The sequence below is a fragment of the Atta colombica genome, unplaced genomic scaffold, assembly GCF_001594045.1.
Source record: "Atta colombica isolate Treedump-2 unplaced genomic scaffold, Acol1.0 scaffold41, whole genome shotgun sequence".
Taxonomy (NCBI): Eukaryota; Metazoa; Arthropoda; class Insecta; order Hymenoptera; family Formicidae; genus Atta; species Atta colombica.
Genome location: NW_017259520.1, coordinates 1,715,428 through 1,731,520, shown reverse-complemented (window position 1 = coordinate 1,731,520; position 16,093 = coordinate 1,715,428). Strand labels below are relative to the sequence as shown.

Genomic DNA, 16,093 nt, shown 5'->3' with positions numbered 1-16,093 from the left:
TCGTCATTGATTCAACATTACGGTTATCTTGTGCGAAAATATGATTTTCAATTCGATATCACATTCGCCTAAAGTAGCATGTACTTTAAGATAAATAAGAGTGAACATCTTATTAGATAGTAAAGCGATGGTAAAAACTATTCAGAATACAATCACTCTTATTTGTAAAGATAAATTTGTAAAGATCACGTTTATAATATAATTTTATGATTATTATTATTATTATGTAATTTATTTAGAAATATTTTATTTTTAACTATGCTATCTATTTTAATTTGCTACAATGTCATAAACACTTTTCTTGATTAAAATCGATAAATGGGATTTCGATGAATGTAATAATTGTTGATACAGATAATAAATCTGCGGTAATTCTTATTAAAATGTGGTTTTCCTGTATTTATTTTTTTTTTCATTAGAGATCGGCACGGTTAGTTTATTGTACTCGCGATCAGTCACGACAAAAAGTGGGACGTGAAAAATTGGTTGATGTTGCTGCGAAATCTGGGCCACCGCGTTAACGCTCGTAACGTCAATGATTTCTCCAGCTGATTGGCAATAGTCGGTAATGAGTCGACTGATGCAGACGATTAGCGCACGTATACCGGGTATTAAATCGATAATACTCAGTTGCTCTCAGTGACCTTTAATTTATTTTAATTATTTGTAAGTATTGGTTGCTGAAATGCATTTTTTGCACTTTTTGTCTATGAAGAAAACTACATTGCCGATCGAGTTGATGCACGTATAATCTTACAGAGATGAAAAAAATTTTTATAAGTTATTTTTATTTTTGAAAAACTTTTATTTATATTTATAAAAAAAGAGTTATAAAAAAATTATAATTAATATGTAAATTATCTAATTTTTTATTTTTTTATTTTCTATAATTTTTAAAGTATATTTATTAGAATTGCGAATATTAATACAAGAATATTGTTATTTTTAATTTCTCACTTAATTTTATTTTGCAAGAAATTGAATTTCTTTATTTTATCAATGTAGGATTAGAGGAAAGAATATATCGGTTGTTTTAATCGATTGACAGGTGGCGCCAATGATCAAATTATTCGCGCGGTTCTAAACAGTATTGTAATTAGCAATTGTATAGGTTAATGCTGTTTAATGAAATTGGAACATTCTCAAATAATGAATTTTTGTGTTTTAAAAAATGGTTATAAAGTAAAGTAGTGTAGTTTTCAATGATGTATAACAAATTTTAATTAATAATCTAAATTATTATTGATGTCTGTTATTATAATAATAATCCTTTGTTGCTATGAATTGCAATGTATTTTCAGTAATGACACTCGAATCGCATTTTACGCTCGAGAATTGCTGACGCAATGTGCTATGCGTTGCACACATTAACACGAAACTCATTTTGCAATTTATTTTATGGCTACTAATAAACAAGTTTATCGCGATCTATATTTCAAAAGAGATCGGGCTCTTGCGATCTATGTTATTATCGGATATAGTATTATATAATGCGATAATTTATGGATCATAATATTGAATTTTTTTACGCGATCTCATGGTATTTAATAAATGCTATCTCAGTTTAGATAAGATTATGAGTCGCATCTGCTGATGCGTTTGCATTAAGTAAGGAAGAAATGTATCAGTTCAAATTATCGTGTAAATGTGCATCGAACGCGCGATTATCCGCACGTGCTATATATATATATATTGATATGTGATTTTTTTCGATATGTGAAAGAAAATAAAAATATGCTGCCATTCATAAATATCATCATTTCAATTATGATCGATTGCAGCATCGCAGAATTAGAAACAGTGCGTCTTGGAAAATGTGAAACTAATGTGTGAAACTAATATTCTTGTTTCGTTAATCTCTTTTTAACAAGAAAAGCACTACGATATTTATTTTTTTTTTCTAATAAAATCTCGTAATCTTTACAATCTTTATTATAAAAAAAAAGTGATTAAAATGTGTTCTCTGAAATGCAATTACCACATTTCTGTAATAAATCAGGTAAGTGTAAATAAATACATAATTTTCTACAAACAAATTGCACACGATGGTTTCATTCATGTACAAAAATCGTGATACTTTAAAAAAATCGTGATACTTTAAAAAAATAGTTTTGTAGAGGTATTAATTTTTTATTTTAGAAAAAATATTTTTATGACGATATTATTCTTTACATATATAATATAAAAATTATGAAGTGTGCACATTACTATACATATAAGAAATAAACTTGACTTGACTAAAAGATAGCAAAAAAAAACGTAATTTGAAAAACTTTATGTAGGAGGTGAATTATTTATCATGAAAATATTTGGTTTAATGATAAAAATTTTTTTATCATTAGGTTCTTTGAAAAGAAAATATCACAATTTTTCAATTAAATGATAAAGATCTCTCTTACGAATAATTCAATTTCTCGGATATAATTTTAATTTAACATAAAAAATCTTTCTGACATGATTTATTGCTTATTGATTCGTCTGTCATCTTTATGTTATCCTGTACGTTCTCCGCGTCACCGAACACGAAATAACTATCGATCATCGAGAACTTAAATATGAAGCGATGATGTATCGTCATTCGGTCATTTTTATCATTTTCTTCAGATCTGTGCAAGATCTTACTTGTATAACTGACACGCGATCCATTTGTCATGTGTGCAATATCATGCTCGCGATATCATGCTCGGCATTCTTGAATGCGAGCAAGAATAGGTATTGCAGAAAGAAACTGCATAGTAGATTATGTAAATGCATGATGCTATTTGAAGATATTAACTGTAAAAATTCATTTCGCAACATATTGATTACGAATGTATTTTTGTCACGCATATATAGAGGTATCATGTTACTATTTTTACTCTTTATAATATTCCAAGGATAACGTTGCAACTTATGGATTATATTTCTTAGTTCTTATTTCTTTCGCTTTTCTATAAGAAATTTTATTGTCCTATTTCGACACTTTTATTGAATCACTCGGAAATATCAGATTCTCTCTTCTATAACTATCTCACATCCTTGCAGGTCAATTTCCAAGGAATATTATCGAACGCGTTCTATTTTATAGTAGTTCCCTAGGTATTGAGGAACCGGTACTATGTATCGAGAATAAACGAAGTTTCACTTTATCCGGAAAAGCGATAGTAGCTGCCGCATAGCGCAATTTGGTCACTATTTCTCGAAACCGAATACGATGTGACCTAAATTTCTGACACCACAACCAATTTGCGCGTCATGTTGCAGAAACATTCGAAGTTTTTTTTGTGAAAAATAGAACGCGAGGGGTAAAAGGAGGGGATAAAAATTAACGGGAATCTTGACCGGGTCAATGAATATTGTTCCTTGGTCAAGCGATTGCGAATAACTCGTACATGCTTTATATAGAAGCTCCATTAAAGTCCGAATTGAATCTTCAATCTCATTTGTTTTCCTTCGTCTCACAATCTGCGCAATCTCGCTGATAACGCACTTACGAAGACAAACGACAAATGTCCCATATCTGCGATCAATATCTGTTTTATATTTCCGATTGTTAAAATTGCATCACTTGTTTTTCGTTCCAAGACGTACGTTCAATAGTACGGATTTTTCCTGTTTAGCATTTATTTCTCCAATACATTATTTATATTCACTACATATTAAATTTATTCAAAATTTATTAAGTTTATTAAGTTCTTCATTTTATTTCTATTAACGTTATTTTTTTCCTTTGTGATAAGTGACTATTAATTGCGTATTGGAGCATGGTATTCAGCTCGCTTAACTTAAAGCCCACAGCATGCAAGAGCCCTTTGCCGTAAAGGGTTAGCATACGGTTTATTCCGTTAATGATATTTATATTAGCTCCTAATTAATTCCATTTTGACATTTCGATATGTTGTATATAAAATTGGAGATATATATACATCGCTCAATGTAACTGAAGATTTAATGAGGATATCATTAATTTTAGAAATTATTAATAGGGAGTTATTAAAATAACGATTTATGAAAGTTCTATAAATATATATTTTTTGTAAAATATTTAACATTTTTTTTCAACATTGAGGTTTTATTAATTGATAATGCCTGTTAAATTATTTGTTTTTCTCGACGCAAAAAAAAATTATACATATTAGAATACTACAAAAAATTGGTCATATTGTTCAAATGGTTTCTATCTGACGTCATCTTTATCTATATATGATTACCTACAGGTCGTTGACATCGCGCCTCGTCTTCTTTAATGCGTCAATTGTCGTCGGTGCTCGCGTGCATTTATCAATTTGACGTAATGGTTCCTATGAATAGAAGGTAGCAATTGCTTTAATTTCATGATCCGACGTTTTGAAAGATCCCGCAGAAAAGCGATGGACGCGACGACAATAGTGACTATCTTACCTTGTTCGCGAATTATCTTCTATTTCTGCTCTCTTCGTACTATCATAATGCGTAGGAAATAAAGTTAAAAGTTGAAAGTGATATTCTCTTTTCCACCAAAGTTACTATTCGTTGTGTATGCATTGTTTAAAGTTGCAGCTCGTTTCGGCGCGAGGTGCAGCAACACGGAATCGGCATGTCATGTGCGCTGCCGCTTAATTATGTTACATCTAGTTGCGAAACCAATAAACCGTCGTCAAAGCAATTTCCATGGCAACTATGAAACGTTGCTACAGAATTCGGAATCGTAATTCGCTCACAATAACTGCAAATGACAAATCAAGCTGTGGAATTACGGTATTATAATTTTCGTTGCGACATTTAATCCGAAGTTCATTTTCAGTTCATTTCGTTTTTATTTCCACGGGGTTGCTAATGTAACATTTTTTTTTTCCGAGGAGAGTTGATTAGAAGTTTTCCTTTAGTCGATTAATTTACTGAATGTTTTTTTAACAAAAGAAAACGTTAGAAAAGTGTTATGTAAAACTTTATTTTTTGGATAGTTATTACATAAGTTATTTAGAAACAGTAAACTTATACAAATAATATTTTATAAAGTATTGAAAATGCTGTTGATTACATTAATCAATGATTTTATTAAATGTGTAAATTTGGTTAATTTTTATGCTAATTCTGAAAATGGGATTAGAATTTATCTTACAGGCTCTAAATTTTTTATAACTGACATATCTCTTTTTAAAAACTTATACTTTCGTTAATAACAGCTACAAAAAAGTTTTTTCTTTCAACTCTTAACATACATGATACGATGATTTTCCTATTCTTTTATTATACTGGTCATTTGTGTCCTCGATTAATTTTCACAAATATACAACTTACTTTAACAAATATACAAAAATTATACTCTTACAATATTTTAACTAACTAATACTTTAACATCTTTAGAAAGAATTTATAAAGTGATGTACTTTTTTAAAAAAGAATTATATATAAACATCATAACTAATTACTTAATGCTTCTGGTTTTTCGAAGAAAAGAAATGTGCAAGACACAAATAACCCAGTCATATTTACATGTGTGTTAATTAAAATAATTTATTTTTGTTTAAAGTTTTTTATAATACTATGAATAGAAAATCATTAAATTTAATTCTATTTTATATGAATCATTTATTTCTAAGAGCAGAAGAAATAAATAGAGAGGAATTTTTAAAAGTATGTTACTCAAAAACTTTGCTCTCCTTATAAATTTGACAAATAAATTTGAAATCAGCATAAGAAATACTACTACATAAGAAACACCTTAATAAATCAATTTAACATAAAAAAAAGTGAAATTTTGTGACCTACAGTACTATTATGTATGACATAATGTATGTTGAACTTAAGCATTGTGCCTTCGATAAATCGATAAAAAATGAGTGTTAGAAGATAGCAAAAGAAGATAGCGTCTCTCAAGCTAATTTTTAATATAACGTAAACAAAATATATGCAAAGGCTCTAGAGCTTAGTGAACGAACACTGACGAAGTTTGAAATATTCAATGACATTTATGCGATGCGTCGCAATGCTCTCTCGTAGGGTATACACTTCGCAAGCTTTTTCTGGCTGGTAATTTTATTAAAAAAATATTGCGCCCGGCTGCGGCATAATTTATCAAAGATGTAACGATGTTAGTGCGCTATGTAACACAATTATACACGCGTTTATCGGGACGCCAGCATACGTAATGACTTTCTCTCTTTCTCTCTCTTTCTCTTGCGGATCTCTCTCGCCATTTTTCGCTGTCGACGATATCATTGACACGAAATAGATGCACGCAGTAGCGAGGAGATAACGCGGAAAAAAGGGTCAACAGTCAACGGAATAGTGAGATATTTCATGTAAATTTCACTCGACTTTACGAAGTCCATGCGCTGCTTCGAAGGTCTCTGCGCAAATAAATATCCGTCGCAAGTGCAATACCTATGGAAATATTACGTTGAGCATATGTTCAGTAGCGAATTGAAAATGAGTAGGATATTTGATACCTTTTGTGTCCGCATTCATTTGAATACCTTCTATTATTGAAGTCTTAGCAAGATGTGGGTCGGCATTTAATATTTCATCCTCGTTTTCAAAGATAATTTTATTAATTTTATTCTAAAATTAATTCTGATCATTAAAATGTTATAGATGACATTTTTTAGAAAATTTGAAAGGAATTGAACGGATTAAATTAAGTCTATTTGCATAAGAGCTGTTGTTTTAAGAAACTTATCGCATATTATTGAAAAAATATCGAGTAAATGATTTAGGAAATACTTTTTAATTTGATATTGAAAAGAAAGTATATAATCTCTCTAGAATGATATTAGAATGATGCTTTATCACTCCCGTGTCGATTACCTCTTCGCGTGTGGCTTTATGTTACTTCTTAGATTATTATCGTAAGAGAATTGTTCACAATCTCTTTCTACCATAATTTAATTATTACTGTGATAGAAATGTCAATTCTGTCGACATTAATATATGATATCGATATCGATCGAGATGATGAATGACTTTTACGTTTTCTTTCCCAATTGCTCTTATAATTCTTTCGAGGTAATTATAGTTTCAAGTAAATGGTCTATTAATAAAAAGTAAGATATATAAGATAGATTTGAAACTATTTAGTAATAAAAGACCAATATTGTGGTAGCAGAGACATAAAATTGTTTTTCGCAACAACAATTTGATTAGAGGTTTATTTGCTTAAAATTTTTGATGTTAAAAGCTTACAATTAAGAATGAGCTGGAAACTGAATTTTTATTTAGATTTCTATGGATATGGATTGAAGTATTGAAATATTGTGGTTTATTATTAAAATCAAAATGACATTATTAATTCGACAAGACATTAATCAAACTCAATGACGTGAATGTTACTGACTTAATCATTCCCAAGAGAATATTTCTTCGGATTGTAAATCACTAAGAGTATCATTGGCCTCCTTGTCGTTAGGAGTAATGTTTCATTCGCTGTTATACTTTCTGCGGGTGGCCGAGACCCGAGCTAAAACATAAGTTCTCTTTATGGAAGGGTATTGTTTGAGTTCCGATTTCTATCGTAACGACAAACATGGACGTCAGTTTACCGAGGAATTCGATTCACAATAGGATCGATTAGTCGAAGTCTGATACGCTTCCGATATTATGATATTACTTCTTATCACTTAAGTTATCACTTTTGTTATTATCGTTCTAATTACTTTTTTTAGTTTTGTAATGATTTCATATCGGTAACGAATACTTGTCTGTTAATTATCCGTTATTTAATTCTTCAAGGACAGATTACGAAATAAAGACAGAGTTTTGCAATTTGCAATAAATTTTCTGTTTGAGAGATTAAAATTTGATAAATGAGTTAAGTACCTTGCGACATTTATGTCTCATTTTATTTTATTTTTTTTTAAACTGTAAATTCATCTCTTTATAATTCATTCAACATTCGTTAAATGTTCATCGTAAATATGAAAGATTTATTTTCTAAGAAGAAAATAAATAAGCACTAGTAAGTGCAAAATTAAAATACTTTTTCCAGACGTAGATGTCTGCATTAATATTTCATATTCCCCTGCTTGTTAAATAATTTAGACGCATAAATGCATTTAACATTTCATTTGCTCGATTATATACTTCTTGTTACTGTTCATGTCTTCTTACCCACATTTTAAGGAATTTCAGGATGGCGCCGCGAATATCTCTCGTTGAATAGTTTCTCAAGTTCACAAATCATTAAGTTGGCTTGTTGAGAAATTTCTTACTATATTAGATGTTTGTGGTAACAGCCGTGAGAATATGTACGGGGCAGATTGTTTGCTGGTGTTTATCACATATATACAGAAGAATAATTGAAAAGTTTTAAATTTCGATTATTTAATAAAATAATGTGTTAAATGTATCATAATCATTCTATTTATTATTATTGAAACGATGCATAAAAAGAGAAGAATTATTTAACATTACATATAAATAATATATGGTATATAAATAAAATAATATCAATTTCAATGAAGCTGTATTTTAATTAATATTGTAGAAAGGAATAAATTATTTAAATATTACTTCTTTCATATGATTTTCATCAAATAAATATTCTTTTAACATTTTTTTCTCTTTCTGTATTAAGCATGGTACTTAAAGTGCATGTTTTGTACCTCATTTGGGAAATTTGCTATCCTCATAAGTACCTATACATATACCGAGTCATTTAATTTCCCTTACATTGTTCGGTAAAATGACCTTTATCTTTAGCGCAAATTAGTAAAGAACAGAAGGATAAAAAAAGAAGAGGGATATACGATAAGATAAGCAAATAATGGAAAGAAAACTCATATCGGTGTATAAATGACAATGACATGCTACTATAAACTATAAAAATTGCCATTGTCATACAATTCTTAGACAAAATCGATTTCAAAGCGAATGATCTCTTTAAAACAAACTGCGAATATTACTTCTATGCACTTCAAGGTATTCTCTCTTTCTCTTTTCCTCTTTCCTTTCTCTTATCTTTTTTTATTCTCTTTTGCTGTTATGTTTCCCATGATAATTGGTTCTTCTCATCCAATTATACTCGTAACAGTTATCGGAATGTTTGAAAACAGCTTTTAAGTTCAAGTTACATCAATATTTCATATTTATGTAATGATATTTGACATGACGCAAATTGTATCCACAAAAAGATCTAGAAATCATATTATTATGTGGAATATCAATACTGAAATTGAATAGAGACTTTGTTATGATTTCCTGTACAACTGAATATAAGCTATTGTACGTCTACATCTCATGAAATATTTTGTCAAATAATGTTATCTTAACTTATTACGATTTTTCTAAGATATTATTTTAAAAATCCTCGATTCCTCGAGTAAGAAAGTAATACGTTTATATTTAAGAAGAATAAAAATATATTACAGAAAGAAAAGAGAGAAGCAGCACTTTAAAATAAATCGTATAAAGAAGATGAATGCGAATGGTATATAACAATGTGAAAGTCTGTTTTTATATCGTCTCTTTTCCTTTTCCATGAAATATGGCTAGCCAATTTACTACTAGAAAGCTTTATGGTAAGTACGATCTTGTCGAAAGACCACTTGAAACATTAAAAGCATCTTTGTTCGATAATTAATGGCTATGTGAAAAAAAAATTTTTTTATATTGAAATCTTTTTGAAGTTTTTAGTTCTATTTGGATTATAATTAGTTTAGATTTTTTTTCTGACAACCGAGAATTTTTTCGATAAATTTTGCAACAGGAATTTTTTGCATTACAGTTCTGTTTTTTTTTCTTCTGTAAAACGTGCGTTTTTTGTAATTTCTTAGGAAATAATCGCGGCCTTGTGTCAACAATTTATATAATTGTTGATGTAAATATAGAAAGATAAAAAAAAAATTGCATGTCATATAAGAATTAAAGTACGTTACTGTTTTTCTTCTATTGTGATGAAAAAATTAAAAATTATTACAAATCTTAAAATATTTTAATATTGTAGATAAATAATAGTATCATAGAAATGATACATTTTTTATGATATAATAGTTTTTTTGAAATTAATTATAAACATCTAATTTATAAGATTCTAATTCATTCATATTATGTATAATATTAGATGTGGAAAACAGTTCGTAGCGTTTTTTTAATGCCACCTAACGGGAAAACGCCACGAATTTTTTGCCACACCTAATATTATCTAATTGGATAACAAACATTCTTACTGGCGATAAATTTTTTGAGAAATCGATTAATTGCTTTCTAATATAAATTTTATGGATTATAAAATACATTGTATAATCTGTATGAAATTTGTGACAATGGTTTTTAAATGAAGAGAGACTAGTTTTATAGTAGGCATTGCGTGCGGATGACATGCGTAGCAAAGTGAAAGCGATAAATCTAGAAACAAGGTCGCATACAAAATAACACCGCACATTCTCGAGCACAGTGTTTTTAAATCGCATGTTTAATATAGCGTGTCAATGATACTAATCTAAATTAGCGAAAACTACAATAATTATTTTTATTTTAGAATTTTGAATTCCGCATTGATTTCAATATTTCCTAAATCCTATTAAAAATCTTATATTTATAACAGTAAGATAATTAATTATAGAAATAAGAAAAAATAGTGGATAAAATAATAAATGAAATAGTAAATTTTCACAAATTTCATTTAATTCTTTATACATAAAAGCAGATTTTTTTTTGAAAATACAGATTGAAATTATTGAAAATTAAATTTTGGAATAGCGGGGTGGATTTAGATTAGACAAAAATTAATAGAGTCTCGAAGGTATTTAAATTAAGAGACACAAACAAATTTAATTATCATGTTTATGTGTTTATTGATATAATTCTCGCAAGTTGTTGTATTCCAAAGAATTGCTTTGATCGAGCTGTGCCCCCAAGTTTTGAACCAATCATCGTCCGGTTCTGTCAGCCGGAGTCAATCGGAATAGTGTACTCACACACAGACGCGCGCAGCCTGCCTGCCAGCCGGCCGGTAGTAACGTTGCGTCGCATCTCGCAGGCTCCCACTTTCGTATCGCACGCCGTTGAGGTAGGACGGTACCTTGTGCTCCAAATCCGCTGATATTTAATGGTAGACATTTAACACACCGTATAATCGAATCACGAGTTTTCACGTGGTCTGGTGCCTGCGACGTTATTACACATCAAACGTGCGTGCTACGTTTTAGGCTTTGCTCGCTTCATTTGCATTAAAAATTGTCTGTTACGAAGAAAATCCGCACATGTCAAGGTCGAGGTGTGATTCGAGATTTTTTCCATCTCGCAGGTACGCTAAAATAGGAATACATAATAATGAAAGAAATCCCGTTACGTTAGAATTTCGTGGATAAACTTAAAATTGATAAAACTTGGTTATTATTGTTTATATTATTATACAATATTTGCTTTATATTATTTTTTGGCAAAAATATGACTTTATTATTTTTTACTTAGAATTTTCTATATAATTAAGAAATAAGTAAAGCTCTTAAATTTATTTTTAGTTTTTATTATGCTAAAAGATTATTATCAGCAAATTAACATTTAAATATTGTTGGAATAAGAACTTTCATTTAAATAACTGAGAATATTTAAGTTTCTGATAAAATTATTTATTTTATTTCTTTGTGCAACTATTATTATATTTATACAACAGTAAATTATTTATTAAGATCATAAATAGCGGTTGTCGAGTTTATATACGGAATACATCAAAGACATATACGCGTTATGTTAATATATACGCGTAATGTTAAATAAGCTGCGTATGGAATGATCTATGACGAAAATCATTTTATTGACTATTGGATGTGATTGTGTACTGAAAAGTGCGATAGCGGAAATGTGCGCTCCGATTTTGCATCGCATCGCGCGATTTGTTTTTCTAGGTCAATCGGACGATGGAAAATAAGCTCTCGTGCGTTTCGGCAACTTCTTGCAAGAAATAAAAACTTCCACTTTGCGAAAAATTTAAAATATTAAATGCACATGAATAATACATGGCCGATATTATGTTGACGTCAGTTGTGCCGATCGTGGAATTTACAATGAATTTTTCGAATAACGATCGCTAATCAATATGTGGACTAAAAGATCACATTTAAGTATAATCGAATGCTTTAATTATTCTCTCTCTTATTTAAGATTCAATAAGAAATCGTAATTACGATTGGATTTCCATAGAATTTCCATAGAAAATATTTGAAATATTTCATAAAATAGCAGAATGTTTAGGAATATATTTTAGCGAATGTTTTATTCGGCTGCTATTATTGATGTTTGACAAAGAATATTTCGATAATTCATGTCTCTGAAATTAAATTAATCAAATAAAGTGATAGGAAATATTGAATCGAAGAGTTCTATCAATTACTTGAAAATTTAATTGATTAATTAAAGCATATGCAGATAAAATACAATTTAATTTTCGTCAAATTGCTTGCAATTAGGTCAGTAATTTAATCTTTTATATGAGAAAGTTAAATTGATTGAAATTGATTGAAATATTCTTTCTACATTTAATTTTACTATATCATTTTTTTTCACACGTTTTCAACTTTCACCTAATAAGACTCTCGAATTATATAATATTGCATATACAATATTAAGAATATATAAATTACTGAGAGAAACTCATTTCCTAGATGAATAAAACTTGAACATAGAAGTCTATGTTGAACAGAATTGAGGATCACGTACTATTTTGCCGAGGTGTTTTCGGCTTACATGAGATTTATTTCATAATGTATACAATCTTCGAGCTTTACATGTTATGTATTTGAATTAAATGTTACGGGAGAAGCGAGCTTTTGGTATACTCCGTAAATTGTTATCCTATGCACTTAGCCGCATCTAAAATGCTAATATCGAACGTTCACTGTAAGCAGTGGTAAGTGACGACCCTTGTCGCCTATGTAAACGCATATCCGAGCTGTACACAATGTCATCGCATAAATTTGTGATTAAATATATGTATTGAAACATGACTAAATTCTGTTCGCGATCTTTGCTTTAGTTTCGTCATGCGATTATATAAATAAAAATAGATAATGAAGAGTTGATATGCAACCCGATTTACATTTTCATACGACCAAGTGCGAACACTTTTGTATTTAATGTCCAGTTTTATTTTCACGTTTTCTAGATCAAAGAAAAATACTTACTGTATTACACAGAAAAATACTTACTGTATTAAAATACTTACTTCAAAAGTTTATATACTACAAATTTACTAAAAATTTATCACATGCATCGTTTATTTAAAATATATTTTGAATTCTTGTCAGTTTAATACTTTAATCAAAATTATTGAATTAAAATATTTGTTTATTCCATAAAGTTGCTTTTTTGATAAAATTTTATAATATTCGAAAGAAAATAAATTTCTGTTTGATAATAAATTTTTTAAATTTATAATAAGTATGTTTTAAAACTATTATCAAGAAAATATTTTTATTAAAAATAATTGTTATTTAAAAGAAAAGTAAATTGAGTAATCACGTTTCTTAGAAGTAGAATTTTATCTTTTTGTGTTTTATACTAGAACAAAAAATGAGTTTAAAAAGAGTGTTTTACACATTTGGTAAATTTATACATTTTTAAATAATTTTTATTATATTTATATTATATATTTATAGCTAAATCCATAAGCTATTTTAAACTTAAACAATATGTTGCATATAGAAAAATGCACTTGCACATAAACAATAAGATATATTTAACAGCAATAATCATTGTTAATTTCGTGCAGAATAATACAAAAAAATTTGAAGTATCAAATTTTAATTTCGGAAAAAGATGTAGTCTAAGATTCGGAGAATTTATCTGGACAGGCGTGAATATGCAAAAATCTTGAATAATCACATACGTAGATGATTTAATCTAAATGTTTGTCGATTTATTAGCTGATCCTCGACGAAAATTGGAGCATGAAACCAATAAACTCAAGATTAAACGTGAAAAATGTGCAAAGTCAGCGTTGTTTTTAACGTCAGCTTAATGTTTCTAATTATTGACACTTGCGTCATTTGTTGTTGCGTAAAAAACTCAATTAAAATTATTTAATGACAGTAATATTATATGAATATATGAATATATATGATAATATATGAATATATAAAACATAAAAATAATTTGCGTGTAACTGCTAATTGACCCAAGCCATGATTATATTTTTATATTGAGAAAAATATATAAATGTATGTTTTATATCGAGTAAAATTGTATACTAATGAATAGTATACAATAACACAATTACATATATATTTGCAATATGAAAATTATTTAATTGAGACGCATAATTTAAACGCAAATACGTCTAAGAACTAAATACTATTAAAAATAATACTGATTTTGGCATTTTCAATTTAAAATGCAAAAATTAAACATCTTTATGCTTCCAAATAAAATCTACTTTTAAGAATTAAATACTTTTATGTGTTTGCAAACAGAAACACTTTATATAATTAAAGAATAAAAATAATTTTTACTGTTTTGTAAACTTGTTTAAAACTTTAAATATTTAAAAAATGGAGGGAAATAAAACATTTTGATATCTTAAAATTAATATTTAAAAATATATAAACATCTTTTTCTCTGAGTATATATAAACTTTGTTATTTTTGAGACTACTTAGAATAAATGTAGTATAATTAGGTGATTGAATTTCAAAAAGTTTCTTTGTTTAATTAAGAAGTTATTCAGATGATACTCTGAAACCTGCTGAGGGATGACAATCGACGAATATAATTATCCTCATGACGCAATTTCTTCAATATTTGTTTTAAAATTCAGCCATGCTTTGTCGAAAATTTGCGGAATGAATACTGAATGCAAATCTTTTTCAAGATTCGGTTCTATTTATATTGTAGTTCTAAAGTTCATATTAATGTAAACTTTATCTGTTATAGTTTAGCTTTGACGCCGTTATTCAAGAACGACAATTATTTTTTTTAAGTTGTATTACTTACAATAATAATAATTAATTTTCAAACGTATAACTTGGAGATTAAAAAGTAGTGTTTATTATTTCATTTTAGAGAGGAGGGAAGATAATGTGTAAGTACGTTATGAAATATTAATTATTAAAATCAACTTGTTTTATACATAAGTTAAAATAAAAACAAGATTTAATTGACATTAAAAGATTTTAATATATATGTTATTATACGTCATATATTTATATAGCATCAACTCCATACATTTCCAAAGTCAAGAATTAAATTATTATGAAATATTTTTCTTGAAAAGTCTACACTTTTTTGCGCTGTTTTTACGTGTCAAAGTATTTAGATGTTATGTAATTCATCCGTATCGTTTGCGCGTACGTTTTGTATGAAGCCAGGACGAAGCGACGAGATAAGCGCTTTTTGTTCAAGCTCGGTTTCCTGAAAGCGTCAAAAGTACTGACGAAACAGATGTGTTGTAGGTTGACTTGTTCGTTGAGAAAATGCAAGAAGTGTACAGGTATTGCACGCGTTTAATAATTACACATGTAATTTTTATGCGCCGTCGCGTATTTAATTGCATTTATTCGAAATATTACTTTCGAAAATTGCATTTTAATTAGCAAATTATTTTTATGCGCCGTCGCGTATTATTTATTAATGTTATCCCAATAAAATCTGAATAAAAAAGTTAATTTAATAATAAGATTAGAAACAAGACCGTTAATGTGAGTACGTCACCTAAATACGAGAGCAGTATTTTCGGTCACAAAATTAAATTAATACATATACAGTCACGAAACTAATTGTTTGGGCACAGATATTACAAATTTATTTTTTGATACAGTATCACCAAATAATATAATTTTTAAAGAATAATAGTATTTAGAAGTAAAAACTCTCTCCAGAGATTTACTTTTATCTCTAATATTAGTCAAAATTATATTTTCAGATACATATATAGACTCAACAAAACTATAAAAATCGCGAAATTAATTGATCGGACAAATAAAAATAATATTAAAAAAAATATAATATTAAATAATATATTAAGTTTTAATAGTGCGTGAGACTACCCTTAGCTTTAATAACTGCATTTAATCTGCTTGGAATTGTTTCCACAAGTTTTTCTGGTAACTTCAGGATTAATGTTTTTCTCAAGCTTCCAGGATGACTTTTTTCCTCATAATTCCGAGGATTCGATTTTCGGACTTCTGACTTAAGAATTTCCC

The 16,093-nt window shown here is 28.4% G+C and overlaps 2 protein-coding genes across 3 annotated transcripts in view; both read left to right on the top strand.

Annotated features, from left to right (window-relative positions):
* LOC108691188 (sestrin homolog) overlaps nt 1-16,093 on the top strand; it is a 177,489-nt gene that overhangs the window by 9,174 nt on the left and 152,222 nt on the right. The window lies entirely within an intron of this gene.
* The window catches only part of LOC108691189, a 24,038-nt gene continuing 9,925 nt past the window's right edge, over nt 1,981-16,093 (top strand). Inside the window, exon 1 of one of the 2 annotated variants that reach the window (XM_018198854.1) lies at nt 1,981-1,999. The gene's annotated coding sequence lies outside the window, so the exon portion shown is untranslated. Of the gene's footprint in view, nt 2,000-10,958; nt 11,204-16,093 lie in introns of those variants that run through there. The other variant, XM_018198853.1, reaches the window with a different exon arrangement.